The sequence below is a fragment of the Oncorhynchus kisutch genome, linkage group LG27, assembly GCF_002021735.2.
Source record: "Oncorhynchus kisutch isolate 150728-3 linkage group LG27, Okis_V2, whole genome shotgun sequence".
In the NCBI taxonomy this organism is placed as follows: domain Eukaryota; kingdom Metazoa; phylum Chordata; class Actinopteri; order Salmoniformes; family Salmonidae; genus Oncorhynchus; species Oncorhynchus kisutch.
The window spans coordinates 30,333,902-30,352,561 of record NC_034200.2 but is presented as its reverse complement, the minus strand read 5'-3'; the positions used below and the strand labels follow the sequence as shown (position 1 = coordinate 30,352,561).

The window sequence follows — 18,660 nt, the reverse complement described above, 5'->3', positions numbered from 1 at the left end:
CCAGGTCATTTGTTATTTATTTTATCATATAAAGACTGAATTCATGTTAGTACACTGTACAACACAGCATGACATATACAGTCCCAGTCAGAAGTTTTTACTCTTTTTTACACTGTAGAATAATAGTGAATACATCAAAACTATGAAATAACACACATGGAATCAGGTAGTAACCAAAAAAGTGTTAATCAAATCAAACTAGATTTTAGATTTTAGATTCTTCAAAGTAGCCAACCTTTGCCTTGATGACAGCTTTGCACCCTCTTGGCATTCTCTCAACCAGCTAATGAGGTAGTCACCTGGAATGCATTTCAATACAGGTGTGCCTTGTTAAAAGTTCATTTGTGGAATTTCTTTCCTTCTTAATTCATTTGAGCCAATTAGTTGTGTTGTGACAAGGTAGGGGTGGTATACAGAAGATAGCCCTATTTGGTAAAAGACCAAGTCAATATTATGGAGAGAACTGCTCAAATAAGCAAAGAGAAACGACAGTCCATCATTGCTTTAAGACATGAAGGTCAGTCAATCCGGAAAATTTCACGAATTTTGGAAGTTTCTTCAAGTGCAGTCGCAAAAACCATCAAGCGCTATGATGAAACCTGCAGAGGATAAGTTCATTAGAGTTGCAGCCCAAATAAATGCTTCACAGAATTGAAGTAACAGACACATCTCAATGTTAACTGTTCAGAGGAGACTACGTGAATCAGGCCTTCATGGTCGAATTGCTGCAAAGAAACAACTACTAAAGGACACCAATAATAAGAAGAGACTTGCTTGGGCCAAGAAACACGAGCAATGGACAGCAGACCGTGAAAATCTGTCCTTTGGTCTGATGAGTCCAAATTTGAGATTTTTGCTCCCAACCGCATTGTCATTGTGAGACTGGATGATCTCCGCATGTGTGATTCCCACCGTGAAGCATGGAGGAGGTCTGATGGAGTGGGGGTGCTTTTCTGGTGACACTGTCAGTGATTTATTTAGAATTCAAGGCACACTTAACCAACTTGGCTACCACTGCATTCTGCAGTGATACGCCATCCCATCTGATTTGTGCTTAGTGGGACTATCATTTGTTTTTCAACAGGACAATGACCCAACACACCTCCAGGCTATGTAAGGGCTATTTGACCAAGATGGAGAGTGATGGAGTGCTGCATCAATTGACCTGGCCTCCACAATCACCTGACCTCAACCCAATTGAGATGGTTTTGGATGGGTTGGACCACAGAGTGAAGGAAAAGCAGCCAACCAGTGCTCAGTATATGTGGGAACTCCTTCAAGACTGTTGGAAAAGCATTCCAGGTGAAGCTGGTTGAGAGAATGCCAAGAGTGTGCAAAGCTGTCATCAAGGCAAAGGGTGGCTACTTTGAAGAATTTAAAATATAAAATGTATTTGTATTTGTTTAACACTTTGTTGGTTACAATATGATTACAACATGTGTTATTTCATAGTTGTGATGTCTTCACTATTATTCTACAATGGCGAAAATAGTCAAAATAAAGAAAAACCCTTGAATCAGTAGGTGTGTCCAAACGTTTGACTGGTACTGTACATTTTACATTACACACCACAACATGGAATTAAAATGCATATAAATTCAAAGCAAGAATGTATACTATATTGTTGTCGATGCACACGCACATGTTGATGATTGAGCAGCAACTTCAGTGTTTGATGTATATCTGTGAAAATGGGAATATATCAAATATCGTAAGTGCTTACTAATGTTTCATAGTTATTAATTTGTTGAAAAATAATTATTTTAAAGCATAGTTTTGTTGTTGTGGTTGTTGTAATAATTATCATAAGTAGCTGTAGCAATAGAACCAGCAGAGCAGAGTAATGGTAGCTAATATAGAAAAGTTATAAACATACATATGTAACGCCCGGGGTGTAGTGGAGGAAGAAGTCAGGCGCAGCAAGCAGAGAGTTAAGGGTAGCAATACTTTTAATACACCACACCGGTGAAAACAACGCCAACCCAAACAAATGCCCCAAACACGGGGAACTAAACAGTACAGCAAAAACCACACACACGGACAACCTTGACTTACAGGCGTGTACAAATGTACACTGAAAACAATCCCGCACAACCAGCAGGCGGGCTGGCTGGTAAATAAAGCCCAACCAATTAACCTAACTAAACACAGGTGCAACTAATAAACAGACAAGGGGGGAAAAAGGATCAGTGGCAGCTAGTAGGCCGGTGACGATGACCGCCGAGCGCCACCCGAACAGGAAGGGGAGCCACCTTCGGTAGGAGTCGTGACATGAGAAAATTATCACATTTCCCACTTGGAAAAAACAGGTTGAATCTATGATGTTTCCACATACTTTTAACCCCAAACAATCAATGTGATGACGTTAAATAAACGTGGAAAACTTATTTGGATTTGCAAAAAGTCATCAACCTATGGACACAAATTTGAACTTGATTGATAATTGTTGTTGATTTCATGTTAAATTCATGGTTAGTTGACAACTCAACCAAATGTAAATCAAAACTAGACATTGAACTGAAGTCTGTGCCCAGTGGATAACCTCCTGTCAGTGACATTTAGTCTACTAAAACACAATGACAACAATACTCCTCTGGAGAACTGATCCTCGGTCACCCCATGGGTAATATTACACGTATACCTTGACTGTAACAGTCCCTGAATGCAGTCTTTTCTCATTTAACAACGCACAGTGAACAACACGCAGGATATACAGTGAATTCTGAAACTATTCAGATCCCTTCCCTTTTTCCACATTTTGATACTTTACAGCCTTTTTCTAAAATGGATTAAATGAAGAAGAAAAAATCCTCATCAATCTACACACAATACCCCATAATGACAAAACTCGTTTTATATTGGAGTCCACATGGGGTAAATTAAATTGTTTGGACATGACTTGGAAATACACACAGCTGTCTATATAAGATCCCACAGTTGACAGTGCATGTCAGAGCAAAAACCAAGACATAAGGTCAAAGGAATTGTTGGTAGAGCTCAGAGATAGGACCGTGTCGAGGCACAGATCTGGGGAAGGGTACCAAAAAAAATTCCTGCAGCATTGAAAGTCCTCAAGAACACAGTGGCCTCAATCATTCCTAAATGGACAGAAGGGAAGGGCCTTGGTCATGGATTTTACCAAAAACCAAATGGTCACTCTGACAGAGCTCCAGAGTTCCTCTGTGCCTCGACACAATCCTGTCTCGGAGCTCTACTGACAATTCCTTCGACTTCATAGCTTGGTTTTTGCTCTGACATGCACTGTCAACTGTGGGACCTTATATATACAGGTATGTGCCTTTCCAAATCATGTCTAGTCAATTGAATTTACCACAGGTGGACTACAATCAAGTTGAAGAAACATCTCAAGGATGAAACAGAATGCATCTGAGCTCAATTTCCAGTCTCATAGCGAAGGGTCCGAATTTGATGGGGTATTGTGTGTAGATTAATAAGGTAAAAAAATAAAAATAAATCTGTTTTAGAACAGGGCTGTAACATAAGAAAATGTGGAAAAGGTCAAGGGGTCTGAGTACTTTTCGAATGCACTGTAAATGCATAGTACTTATTTCATATAATGTTTTGTTACATTGGTCGACTCCCATGCATTTGCAGCTTCAGTTAATTATGTCTTCAGTACTGCTAACTTGATTACCAACTATGGGGAAAAAAGGCCTTGATTCATATGAGAATGCAAACATTGGTGAAACTCTGAGACGATATATTAGCCACTAGAGTAATAGACATTCCAACAGCTAATATTGCAACTGGGATATTTCCTGGAGATTTGCGTCCCTACGCAATCAGAAATCATTCAATAGTGCTTGCAGCATTGAACAACCACAGAGAAAAAGTCACTTTCTTTTGGTTTCATTTCATAGAACACAGTAAATCTTTCTTTTTCTTGACATAGGAAATTGTGGCAAAGTTTTTTTTTTGGACCAAAATCAGGGAAGTCCCAGTCAGGCCAATCATGAACACACACGTACAGTCAGGTTCTTTCAGAGACCAATCATGAACACAGGCCTACAGCCAGGAAACAGGTTTCTATAAAAGCTTCTTGTTTGAGTCCAACATTCAAACTATTTTACATTCAAAGAGCACTAGCCCAAAGCTAATCCTGTGATTTGACCAGGTAAATTATTAATTTCATTATATCAAGACTGCATTTTATTACACTGCATAATATATATTTTGTTACTGCATTGTTTATATCACACTAACAACGTATGTGTGACATAGGCCTAAATATGGCTAATGGGGTGAAACTCGAAGCAGAACCCTTTTCTGACTCTGAGCAGGTGACAAAGATTAATTACAAACGCAAATGTTGCTCTGCAAGTGAGAACACAGAGTACATACCAAGTATATACCAGGTATACATGATGCAGATTATAAAGCATTAAGAGGGAAAAAACTGTTGTGCAGCAACTCACTGCTTTCCTGAATACAAATAATGTATACAAAATGCTCTAGTAATGCTCCATTAAGAGTAAAAAACAATGACTTCTCAGCACTGTCCTATCAGTGTAATGAACACGAGGGGAGACAGAGAGCTGGTTTCAAACGCAGGGCACAGCAGGTGTTTATTGAAAAGGACCACAGGAGGAGGCAGATAGCTGGGTCCAGGGACAGGCAGAAGGTCATACACAGGAGGAGGCAGATAGCTGGGTCCAGGGACAGGCAAAAGGTCATACACAGGAGGAGGGAGATAGCTGGGTCCAGGGACAGGCAGAAGGTCATACACAGGAGGAGGCAGATAGCTGGGTCCAGGGACAGGCAGAAGGTCATACACATGGGTCCAAAGGCAGGGAAAAGGCTAGTAACGTAATCCTGGAGATCAGGCAAATAGGTAGATAGGCTAAAGTACAGGTAGGGAATAGACAAAAAGGCGTCGTTAGTGAGGCAGGCAAAAATGATCATACATGGGAGGAAAGACAGAGCTCTGAAAGACGTATGTCACAAAACAAACAATACCTCACAGTGATGGGGGGCAAAGAACTGAACTAAATAGGGTGTGATAATGATATACAGTTGTGTGAACAGGTGATTAGAATTCATGTGATTGGGATCTGGAGAGTGAGCTGCGTTCAGGGGATCTATGTGTTTGAGTGTGTGAGTCAGAAGCAGACGTTACAATCAGATTCTGATATTTTGGAGGCTCAAACGTTCGAATAGATAAAAAATTCCACCACGTTTTTGAGTGAAGCTGTGACATGTATACTAGAAAATGTATATGCTTTAAGTATACTTTGGAGATACAACAAATCTAATAAAGTCTTCATGATGCCTTCATACTGTCATGCAGTCTTACATAGCTGGTTCAATCATTATTATTTCCCTTTCAACAGAATATCATCAGACCTACTCCTATCGGCAACATGTATTAAAACACCATGAAAACAATACATTTCTGGACGTGTGGTCCTCGGCCTCCCAATGGGTAAATATATACATGTTTCTCTACTTTAACTGTCAATGAACGCTGTCTGGTCTCTTTTGTCAGGAAGACTATCAATAATGTTATTCCTTTTTCAAGGCTTCATTCTGTTGCAAACAGTGCATTCAGGCTGTAACACAAAAAAATGTGGAAAAGTCAAGGGCTGTGAAAACTTTCTTTTCATACCCCATTACTTTTTCCCACATTTTGTTGTGTTACAGGCTGAATTTAAAATAGATTTGATTTTATGTCAAAGTGGAATTAAAATTGTTTTCAAATTAATACAAAACGAAAAGGAGTTGCTTACTAAGACGACATTGAATGTTCTTCAGTGGCATAGTTAGTTTTGACTTAAGTAGTCTTAAAAATCTATGGCAAGACTAGAAAATGCCTGTCGAGCAATGATCAACAACCAACTTGACAGCTTGTACAATCCAGTTGTGCAAAGCTTCACAAATCATTTGAGTTACCCAGAAAGACTCACAGCGGTATTCGCTGCCATGGGTGCTTCTACAAAGTATTGACTCAGGGGTGTTGAATACTTATGTAAATGAGATATTTCTGTATTTACTTTTCAATACATTTGCAAAAAAATCTAAAAACATGTTTTCACTTTGTCATTATGGGATGTTGTGTGTGTAGAAAAAAATCTATTTCATCAACTTTGAATTCAGGCTGTAACACAACAAAATGTGGAATAAGTCAAGGGGTATGAATGCTTTCTGAAGACACTATTGTTGTAACGGTTCTCTTTAGTTGAAGGAGAAGCGGACCAAAATGCGGCGTGATTATACTGATTCATGTTTAATAACAAAAAGGATGAACACGAACACTACAAAAACAACAAACGTGGAAAACCAAAACATAGAAACATACAAAGTAAACTATGGTCAGGGTGTGACAATTGTCAAGATTGTTATGTCAATCCTTATCATTACCTTTATATTCATTATCGTTATCATCAGCAAATTCATCATCTATAAATACCAAATACCATGCAAATCTAATTATTGATTGCTTAAGAGAGTAAACATATTTTTGAACTGAGAACCTTTCTTCACATTGCAGGGCTGGGGCCAGGGCTAAAGCAGGGGCCAAGATAGTGGATGGAGAACACACGGACCCCCTGAGGACTTATGTGCCATCGCTGCCCTCCTGTTACCGCTGCTGGAGGCTCCCGGATGGATAACGCCAACCACTCCGCTTTCTCCCTCCCTCTGTCCCTATCTCTCTGTTTCTCTCTCTCTTTCTTTCATCATCCTGGAATTAAAGTGTGACTATGTTAATAACCTGTCAGGTCAGATAAAAAAGATTGCTACTGGTGACACTGAAACCCGGTACTACCTGTGTCAGAATATTTGAGATATATATGGTTAAATTCAAAAAGATTTGTAATATTGATTTTGCGCGTGACTTAAATATGTCCTTTGGAGTGGAACTTGAGGCAGAAGATTTTTCTGACTCTGGGCAGGCGACAAAGATTCTGTACAAACGCAAACGTCGGAGAAGCATAACGGAGCCTTTACATTTTAGCTCTGAAACTGAGATCTTCATAAGTACAGAGGGTGCAGATCAGACATTGAGTGTGAAAAACAACATCATAGACTCTTCTCAGCGTTCCATCATATCAGATTCTGATATTTTAGACAGACGCAAACGTAGGAATAGCTTAGATATTCCACCAGATTTTGTAACATGCACACTGGAAAATATTCAGTATGTATACTTTGAAGTTTTATGTTTTATGCATACTTTGAAGCTACATAGTCACACTTTAAACCAGATATATCTATTAAAGCCTTCATGACGCCATCATAATGCCTTCATAATGTCCTACACTACATACATAGAAGCTTCACATATCATTTGTAAGCAAATGTCATGCTGGAAAAAGGAGGTGTGCAGATGCGGAAGCAGAGATGTGCCGACAGAAGCGAACTTTCAATGCATAATTCTGTTTAAACTAACCTAACGGATGGCGCAGAAGCTGCAAAATTAGGCTTTAGAGAGGTGGAAGGTTGCTTGATCAGTAGCCGGAAGGTTGCTGATTCAATCCACGGACAGGGTATAAAAACAGAACTGTGGGAACTGTTGGTCTATGATTCCAGGTACTCCCTCCTGCCGTTGTGCCCTTGAGCATGGGACTTAAACCCCAAAACTGCTCTCCATCCAGGGGTGCTGCTCTGTAGCTTATCAACCTAGCTGATCAATGATTTGTGCAGCGCCTATGAAATGTGATGAAGCAGATAATGAGGCTAAACAACTAACAATATTCAGTTAAGTAATGTACATTTAGAAGGTTTTAATAGGGTCATACTCACATTGCTCCTATAAATATATTTAGCATTTCATTATCTTATATTCTGGCTTAGCTTTTTAATGCAATAAAAACTGTGACAAACTATTCAGTGATTCTTTATTTGTCCTAATGCAATCCTCATTTTAAACTATGTATTTAAACTATGGTCAAATTGTTCCCTCTTACCAAGTCAGAGCTTTGGAACAAAATGTCCTGCATCATCAGCCCAGCATTGTTAATGCTGTTTTTTTTCATCCTCTTGAAAATGCACTCAGTAAATGTACTGGAATGGTCATGTCTTAAAGTAAGGTTGACACTAAGGAACAAAGTTCAATGGGATTAACACCTAAACCTTAATGGGTGACTGACTGGAAAAACAACTGTCACTGGAGGATGAGAATGAGAGATGAATAGTGTAAATTAGACCAGTGTTAACAATCTGCCTGTTTAAAAACATTCCAGAACATGTAAACAGTTCCATGATACAAGCGTGCTAATCAGAGGACAAGAGAGCATCTCATTACAAACAAAACAGAAAATAGTCCTTATTAATGCAGTCAATGAACACTTGATATTTATCAGTGTCAATTCTATTTGTTAAACAGCTGTAAGTATCTGAGAAAATCAGTTGCGGTGCTTTTCTCTGGCAATTGTTCAAAAGATTCAGCAATTGTACAATGGCAATGATGCATTATTACCAACTGGACACAGATGTCCTTTCAATGTCTAGTTTTGATTTACATTTGGTTGAGTTGTCAACTAACAGTGAATTCAACGTGAAATCAACAACAAATGTCACCATGTCATTGGATTTAGCGTAAAAGTTGGGTGAAAAAAAGACGAAATGCACTTATGTTGATGACTTTTACAAATCCAGTCAGTTTTCCACGTTGATTCAAAGTCATCACATGTCCCTGCATATTTATATGGTAAAGTTCGACACTCAACACAAATACAGAAGTTAGACATGGGGATTTACAAGAAGTCACGTGATTTTCAGGAAATTGTAGGCAGAAAAGAGAAACTGATAAGATGCCAAATAAATGGTAACTGGGACAGTTTTTACTTCACTGTGCTTGTTGAGACAAAGACTTTCACATGGTACCTACTTTTCCACTTAGGTATTATTTGACCCAGTTAGATTCCTCTCATTGTGTTATTGGTTCATGTTGCATTTAGAATGAGAGCACACAAAGACCCAAATGGGAGTAAACAAACCCCAAGCTCACTTTCCTTACCATTTGTATTTTGAGTAAATGATCTCTTCAAGGTGTTGTCTTTAATTAACTACACTGCACTCTGTTTCCTCTCAAGGTTTCTTCTCTTGCCAGTGTTGCCCGGTTTTTGAGGAGTATCTAAACTTAATTTGTGTAAAAATACAACATCAGCATAAAGACAGAGAGTGTGCAAGAAAAGACAGATGGGACTTTGTGACTTAAGTAACAAACCGGTTATATTAGTCATCACATCTACTCATCCATCCCATGTCAGGTTTAGACTCAACTGTTTCTGGCTACTGACCAACTGATTATGTTGATTTATATTTGTGCACCATCACTGCCTGTGCTGTTGACCTTTTCCACTTTCACTGTGGAAAAAACACATACAGGAAATACTTGTTAGTGTGTGTGTGGCTCCCGTCCACAGAACACTTTTCCAAGGAGGTGTGTGGATGTTAGTGTGTGTGTGGCTCCCGTCCACAGAACATTTTTCCAAGGAGGTGTGTGGATGTTAGTGTGTGTGTGGCTCCCGTCCACAGAACACTTTTCCAAGGAGGTGTGTGGATGTTAGTGTGTGTGTGGCTCCCGTCCACAGAACACTTTTCCAAGGAGGTGTGTGGATGTTAGTGTGTGTGTGGCTCCCGTCCACAGAACACTTTTCCAAGGAGGTGTGTGGATGTTAGTGTGTGTGTGGCTCCCGTCCACAGTACACTTTTCCAAGGAGGTGTGTGGATGTTAGTGTGTGTGTGGCTCCCGTCCACAGAACACTTTTCCAAGGAGGTGTGTGGATGTTAGTGTGTGTGTGGCTCCCGTCCACAGTACACTTTTCCAAGGAGGTGTGTGGATGTTAGTGTGTGTGTGGCTCCCGTCCACAGAACACTTTTCCAAGGAGGTGTGTGGATGTTAGTGTGTGTGTGGCTCCCGTCCACAGTACACTTTTCCAAGGAGGTGTGTGGATGTTAGTGTGTGTGTGGCTCCCGTCCACAGTACACTTTTCCAAGGAGGTGTGTGGATGTTAGTGTGTGTGTGGCTCCCGTTTCAAAGTTGAAACTCATTTACTGCATTTCTATACAATTAAAACATGTTAAAATTCTATTTGAAGAAGAGCAAAGACATGCAAAAATTACCCCAGCAGTTATCCACTTGGTTGCTTTAGATTCATTAACCGCAGTCGATCTGCAAACACATAACCTATAAGCTATACAATTGTAATGTTATACCCCAGAAAGGGGTGAAATATCAGAAATGATTCACTCTGAGAAAATATTTGTACTGACACGTCAGTGACTAAACCAAAACGGATGACATTTTTAGAACTGTATTGTTTGCATTGTAATGTATGCCGAGGCCTATAAGGAAGATAGGCCATGTGGAGATGTTCATTTTAAAACATATCTTATTTTTTTAAGTTCCTAACTTGTTTGATAAGATTAGTACAGATTTTCTCAGGGGACCACATGTGCCCCGGCCCCAAGTTTGGGAACCACTGTACTAAGCTCTCGCTTGCTTCCTCTCTCTATGTTTCCTCTGCTTCCTCCTGCATGCATTGCAGCTTGCCAGCCTCACCACTGAGCGCCACATCACTGTCTGTCTCAGTAGCCTACTCTCTGAAGCAAAGTTATAATGAGAACTTAGCAGCTTATTTTTTGCTCCTGCTGAGGTATGCAACGTTTAACGTTAGATTCTTACATCCTTCTAGCTGGCAAAGCAGCCTAATACTAGCCAGAGGCAGAGCCCTTCAAAGTTACTGCAATAGAAGTTTCTGCCGGCAGCTATCCACTCACTGACTGACATATCTACACTGAACAAAACGCAACATTGGTCCCATGAGCTGTTTCATGAGCTGAAATAAAATAACCCAGAAATTTTCCATTTGCACAAAAAGTGTATTTCTCTCAAATTTTGTGCACAAACTTGTTTACATCCATCTTAGTGAGCATTTCTCCTTTGCCAAGATAATCCATCCACCTGACAGGTGTGGCATATGAAGAAGCTGATTAAACAGCATGGTCATTACACAGGTGCACCTTGTGCTGGGGGACAATGAAAGGCCACTCTAAAATGTGCAGTTTCGTCACACAACAAATTTTGAGGGAGCTTGGAATTGACATGCTGACTGTAGGAATGTCCACCAGAGTTGTTGCCAAAGAACTGAATGTTAATTTCTCTACCATAAGCCGCCTGCATCGTCGTTTTTAGAGAATTTGGCAGTATGTACAACCGTTTGCTTATGTCAACGTTGTGAACAAAGTGCCCCATGGTGGCAGTAGGGTTATGGTTGGGCATGCATAAGCTACGGACAACAATCATAATTGCATTTTATCAACAGCAATTTGAATGCACAGAGTTACCATGACAAGATCCTGAGGCCCATTGTTGTGCCATTCATCGACGTGCATGACAGCGGGTTTACAGTTCCCGCCAACATCCAGCAACTTTGCATAGCCATTGAAGAGGAGTGGGACAACATTCCACAGGCCACAATCAACAGCCTGATCAATTCTATGCTAATCCATGAGGCAAGTGGTGGTCACACCAGATACTGACTGGTTTTCTGATCCATGCCTCTACCTTTTTTTTAAGGTATCTGTGACCAACAGATGAATGTATGTATTCCCAGTCATGTGAAATCCATAGATTAGGGCCTAATGAATTTATTACGTTTTCGTTATATGAACTGTAACTCTTAAATTGTTGCATGTTGCATATATATTTTTGTTCAATATATAAGCAACTATTTACCAGTTGCACTCATTCTCCAAGAGTCGTTTTTTGTTTGTTTGGAAGATACCTGTAGACACGGCAGGTGTCACAGGGCGGTTTTAAAATGACCTTTTGTCTGACATCTCGCAAACACAGTGTAAGCAGAGCCGAGCTGTGGTATTTCATTTTATGACTCAGGCCCTCGGGCTGTGCCACGAGAGAGCAGGGTTAGCCTTTTGAGAGAGTGGTGAATGTGCTACTAAAAAGGCAAATCATGTGGAGCAGGCGAACATGATGAACAACCCACTGTTCATGATTCCACTTGTTCGCGAATAGGCAGGTGCGAATAGAACAGTCATATCTAAACTATAAGCTTTATGAACTATGATCAACGCTGGAAGCAAATTTTAGATGTTGACACGTAATTGATTTTCTTTCTTGTGTACAATTTTTTACATTTTATTATTATTATTTTATTTCTAATTAGAAAAAAATGTCGGAGGCCCGGACCTCGGTGTACTCATATGTAGTTTCAGCCATGTGCAGAATGAAAGCCCACAAACACCCAAATGGATGTAAACAAACCACAATCTCGCTTTCTCGACTCTCTAGGTCATAGACTTCCTTCCAGTGGTTGGAACCAAAATTACTTTCCAATCGTTTCTTTCTCAACAGAACCACAATTCTTTATTTCGGTTCCACTGTTCCAATCAGCAAAATACACTTCTGAACCAGTTCGAACCCCAAGAAAGTACCGTTTTTCATTGTTCCTTTTTAAACCTGTGATAAACAGTTTTTTACATTTAGCTCATTACATTACTTCACCAATCAGTGTGGATAGAGCAGGCAAGATAGTTGCTTTATATGCATGATGGACAGACAAGTGTAGCTTATGACAGAAATGTTGCTGGTAGGGAGAGAGAGAGAGAGAGAGGGTTGAGGAGCAGACTTGAAGCGCTGGGCATCTTGTTATGAAATGCATGAACTGAATTAGGTCCAGAGAATTATACCTTGAAGGAGCAGCTTCTATTGAGGAACTTTGAATGTCCTTTAAGATAACAAGCTTGTGTGAGCAGAGGGCACCAGAATTAAAAACATGTCTTACCCTTTTGTAGTTAATAAATCCAATAAAATAGGATAAATGAATAAATAGGCCTATAGCATCCTTAACTGGCTTTGAAAAATGTTTGGATTCAACTGTTTCTGTCTGCTGACCACCTGAATATCTTGCCTCATATTTGTACACTTTCACTGTTCATGAGATATTATGTCCATTCTCAAGAGAAGCAAGTTTTATCAAAACTGTGTGTGTGTGTGTGTGTGTGTGTGTGTGAGAGAGAGAGAGAGAGAGAGAGAGAGAGAGAGAGTTGGTCATAATAAACCTGATCTGCTAAATTATTACTATAACTTAGATATAAAGTAAAGTACAAGACTGGCTTCCTGTTGACAGTCTTGAACTCATACATCCAATACAAACCATAAAAGTAGTGACATCGCCACCTGTGGGTAGAGAATGAGAAAAAGCGTCTGTCCACCATTTCTATTTGTGTGTGTGTGGTGTTTCTGAGTGCATAAATGCTTAAGTTGTGTATGTGCATGTGTTCGTGTGTGTCTATGTGTCCATGTGCCCGATTTGGTTGGGGGGCCCCCCACCTCGCAGTAAAGTTAATTTCCTGCAATGTTACAGATTTTGTCATAGGGCGTAGAGAAAATGTTGCAGTTTTAAAGCAACTTTCCTGCAATTCAATACATTTTGCCATGGAGCGGAGAGAAAAAATGTGCAGTTTTACAGAAAGTTTGCTGCAGTTCTACTCATTTTTATCATGGGGTGTAGTGAAAATGTTACTGTTTTAAAGGCCCAGTGCATGCAAAAATTGGATTTTTCTGTGTTTTAGGTGGAATATTACTGTAAAATTGTGAAGTTTTCCCTTCCCTACTCAGACCACTCTCAGACAGTCTTATCTAAATTCTTTGCTAAGAAAAAGCTATTTCTTTATTATTATTTTTTATTTCTTTATGTCAATTTTTATTGAAAACAATCTCAGTAAGGTACTTACAGTAGAAGTAGGAAGTTTACATACACCTCAGCCAAATACATTTAAACAATTCCTGACATTTAATCATTGTAAAAAATCCCTGTTTTAGGTCAGTTAGGATCACCATTTTATTTTAAGAATGTGAAATGTCAGAATTATAGTAGAGAGAATGATTTATTTCAGCTTTTATTTCTTTCATCACATTCCCAGTGGGTCAGAAGTTTACATACACTCAATAAGTATTTGGTAGGATTACCTTTAAATTGTTTAACTTGGGTCTAACGTTTCAGGTAGCCTTCCACAAGCTTCCCACAAAAAGTTGGGTGAATTTTGGCCCATTCCTCCTGACAGAGCTGGTGTAACTGAGTCAGGTTTGTAGCCCTCCTTGCTCGCACACGCTTTTTCAGTTCTGGCCACAAATTTTCTATGGGATTGAGGTCAGGGCTTTGTGATAGCCACTCCAATACCTTGACTTTGTTGTCCTTAAGCCATTTTGCCACAACTTTGGAAGTATGCTTGGGGTCATTGTCCATTTGGAAGACCCATTTGCGACCAATCTTTAACTTCCTGACTGATGTCTTGAGATGTTGCTTCAATATATCCACATCATTTTCTTTCCTCATGATGTCATCTATATTGTGAACTGCACCAGTCCTTCCTGCAGCAAAGCAACATGATGCTGCCACCCCCGTGCTTCACTGTTGGGATGGTGTTCTTCGGCATGCAAGCCTCCCCATTTTTCCTCCAAACATAATGATGGTCATTATGGCCAAACAGTTATATTGTTGTTTCATCAGACCAAAGGATATTTCTCCAAAAAGTACCATCTTTGTCCCCATGTGCAGTTGCAAACCGTAGTCTGTTTTTTTAATGGCAGTTTTGGAGCAATGGCATCTTCCTTGCTGAGCGGCCTTTCATGTTATGTCGATATAGGACTCGTTTTACTGTGGCTACAGATCCTTTTGTACCTGTTTCCTCAAACATCTTCACAAGGTCCTTTGCTGTTGTTCTGGGATTGATTTTAACTTTTCGCACCAAAGTGCATTCATCTCTAGGAGACAGAACGCATCTCCTTCCTGAGCGGTATGACGGCTGCGTGGTCCCACGGTGTTTATACTTGCGTACTATTGTTTGTACAGATGAACGTGGTACCTTCAGGCGTTTGAAACTTGCTCCCAAGGATGAACCAGACTTGTGGAGGTCTACAATTTGTTTTCTGAGGTCTTGGCTGATTTCTTTTGATTTACCCATGATGTCAAGCAAAGAGACACTGTGTTTGAAGGTAGGCCTTGAAATACATCCACAGATACACCTCCAATTGACTCAAATGATGTTAAGTAACCTATCAGAAGCTTCTAAAGCCATGACATCATTTTCTAGAATTTTCCAAGCTGTCACAGTCAACTTAGTGTATGTAAACTTCTGACCAACCGGAATTGTGTGAATTATAAGTGAAATAATCTGTCTGTAAACAATTGTTGGAAAAATGACTTGTGTCATGCACAAAGTAGATGTTCTTCCGACTTACCCAAACTATAGGTTTCTAACAAGAAATTAGTGGAGTGGTTGACAAACTCCAACCTAAGTGTATGTAAACTTCCGACTTCAACTGTAATTGTTACCCAGAAATGATATTTAGATAAAAAGAGCTGCATTGGACCTCTAGAGCAAGTTTTCTGCAATTCTACTAATTATGCCATGGGGCAAAAAAAATTATAAAATGTTTTACAGCTAATTTACGGCAATGACCTATTTTGCCTTGGGGTGGAGAGAAATGTTTACAGTTTTAAAGCTAATTTCCTGCAATTCTACACATGTTGTAATTACTTATGCCTTGTTCATATGATATCTGAGTGAGAATGACTAACAGAATGAATAGAGGCACTGGAGGTCAAACGGGGAAAAGTCTCCTCTCTCCTGTGTGACACGGAAAGCAATAAGTGATCGAGGAGAGTGTCAATTTATTAGTAGGCGAACAAAGGAGTTTGCGCCCATCATCAATGACCTACTTTAACAGAGGATGCACAAGAGTATCCTGGCAGAGGTAAGTGTGTAAGTGTTTTAATATCTGCCACACCCGCTTTGAATCAGCTGTTGTTTTCTCAAAGGAGAAATCATGCACACATTTAAAAAACATTACACTACTTATCTTTTCATCTATAAAATGTCTTGCACAAGTATTTTCATTTTTTCTTTATCACTTTACACATTTATTTTGGTATCTAAACCCCTTAAATGTAATACGCCTGAGTGGAAAAGGAGTCTCATTTCATATGAGTTAATTTCCCTCATTTCCTCTCCTCATCTCCACTTCTGGATTATCTTTGACCTTTTTCAAAAGCAGGCGAGGAGCGGACGTAGGAGAGAGGCGATAGGAGTCGAGCAAATTCAACTGAGATTTTCCCCATGAACTTCCCATTACTCCATTATGTTACCTGCTTAGAGTTGGATGGAGTGAGAGAAGACCATTTTTTTATGAGATGTACTACTGAAAAAGGCATGAAAAAAGTAAAGCATAATTCCACCAAACGAATTCAATATTGAACTTTAACAGCCTGTTATATTCAATAAAGTGACCTTTAATATAGACCATATGGAGAATTTTCCTTGGTGCACCCTCTGTGACTTCTAGGAAGATTTGAATCGACTTAACCACAAAATGTCTCCAAGATTTCCCATCATTGTGAAGCCCTAGTTATACTGTTTGTTTGTCAAAATAATTTCAGAAGATTATTATTTATGTCATGAGATTAGTGATTCATTTATGTCTGTCCCTCATTTTAAGGTCAACCCTGTTACGTGAACTGAACTCTCGTTTTAATATGGTGAAAATATTCCTTTCAAAAAAATAAATAACAATAATCTAATAGTCAAATCACAGTGTGAAGGCAGGTGAGCTGGTGGTACATTGGGCTGGATGTGTCAATGTGGAGTTCATACATGCATAATCTATGTGTATAAGGTAGTTGTTGTGGAATTGTTAGCTAGATTACTCGTTGGTTATTACGGCATTGTCAGAACTAGAAGCACAAGCATTTCGCTACACTCTCATTAACATCTGCTAACCATGTGTATGTGACAAATACATTTTTATTTTATTTGATCTATGAGCAAAGTTACTGTTTTACCTCAATTAGCCACATAATCCCTAGTTTGAAAGCCACTGTTTTCTGCTAGCTCTGCTGTGGCATTTTCCCTAAATTTCCCCCCACGTGGGCCAGCCCCCTAGCAATTTAAGTTCCAGCCAATGACATCCAGCTCCCCACCAACTAGCAAGACTAAAACAATGCAGAGTGAGAGAGAGCAATGACATGGTGCATATATCTGAACATATGTGACTTGCTCTCTCATAATCTGTCACATTGACCCCCAAAACACATTTAGATTTGTATACACTGCTGGAAAGAGGAGATTCTTAGCTTCAAAACAATTTATAGCTAGTTTCAATGGAGGTCTGTCACCCTTATGAGCTGTTCAGAGAAAATCACCCCAGAAGTTGGTTGTTGGTTTTTAGCATGGCGCCAATTGCATTCTGCATGTCTCACTGTATAAGACAGTGTATAAGACTTGTTATTTGGCATCACTTGTAGCTGGCTTGCTACTCATTAACAGTTGACAAGATAATGTGCTAGCTATCTGGTGTTTGTGCTTGTGCTAGCCAGCTAAACAGCTAGTTAGCTAGCTTGTCAGATGACTTGTCAAATTAACTTGAACTCCAATTACCATTTTACTCTCGTCAGTATCGTTTTTTAATCAACTCCCTTGTCATTTTACACTTTTCTGTGTTGTTTTAAATAAACAATCAACTACAGGAGAGTACATTTCTCTTCCAGTTGACCTCCTTTGAGTTATAAGGGTGTAAAGCCTTATTTGAATATTTCTTAATGTGTCACATTAACGTGGTTTACAATGTGAAATCAATTCCCTCTTGGAAGCCTATTTGCAGGAAGATATACAGCACTTTTACATCACTCACACCTTGAATTAAGCATACTTGTTAGAGTAGGGAAGAAAATACAGTACATGAAGACTACCTACACCATGTAAACTGGAACAACTATCTCACCTACGGTTGCTATAAATCCAACCACTTACAGATTTGATTCGTTTAAAAAAAAAATACACCTTCCCTTTTGTCCTCAGAACAGCCTCAATTCGTCGGGGCATGGACTCTACAAGGTGTCGAAAGTGTTCCACAGGGATGCTGGCACATGTTGACTCCAATGCTTCACACAGTTTTGTCAAGTTGGCAGTATGTCCTTTGGGGTGGTGGGCCTTTTTTGATACACACAGGAAACTGTTTAGCATGAAAAACCCAGCAGCCTTGCAGTTTTTGACACAAACTGGTGCCCCTGGCCTAGCACCTACTATCATACCCTGTTCAAAGGCAGGTAGTCTAGCAGTTAAGAGCATTGGGTCAGTAACTGTGAAAGGTTGCTGGTTTGAATCCCTGAGCTGCCTAGGTAAAAAAAACATGTTGATATTCCCTTGAGCAAGGCACTTAACCCTAATTGCTCTGGATAAGAGCATCTGCTAAAATGCACTTAAATATTTTGTGTTGCCCATTAACTTTCTGAATGGCACACACTCACAATCCTTTTCTCAAGGCTTACAAATCCTTCTTTAACCTGTCTCCTCCTCATCTACACTGATTGAAGTGGATTTAATAAGTGACATCAATAAGGGAACATAGCTTTCACCTGGATTCACTTGGTCAGTCTGTGTCATGGAAAGAGCATAATGTTTTATAGACTCAGTGTATACACATACACATATTCCTCTTCTGTAACGGTCACTGAATGGTGTCTTGTCTCATTTAGCATTCAGCAGGATATACTGTAATACTGGATAAATAAGTGTTGTGTTGGGATGTGTTGTGACATGAATATCATTAATGTAATGACTGTTATCTTATCAAATCAGTTAACTATGTTGAATTGATTATGTGATTAAATTAATCGT

At 39.5% G+C, this 18,660-nt stretch overlaps 1 long non-coding RNA gene across 1 annotated transcript; it reads left to right on the top strand.

Annotated features, from left to right (window-relative positions):
* Nucleotides 1-3,974: 3,974 nt before the first annotated feature.
* Nucleotides 3,975-7,844, top strand: LOC109871639 (uncharacterized). Its single transcript, XR_002252324.2, has 3 exons — nt 3,975-4,135; nt 5,352-5,443; nt 6,509-7,844. It is a non-coding gene; the product is annotated as an uncharacterized LOC109871639 (long non-coding RNA).
* The last annotated feature ends 10,816 nt before the right edge of the window (nt 7,845-18,660 follow it).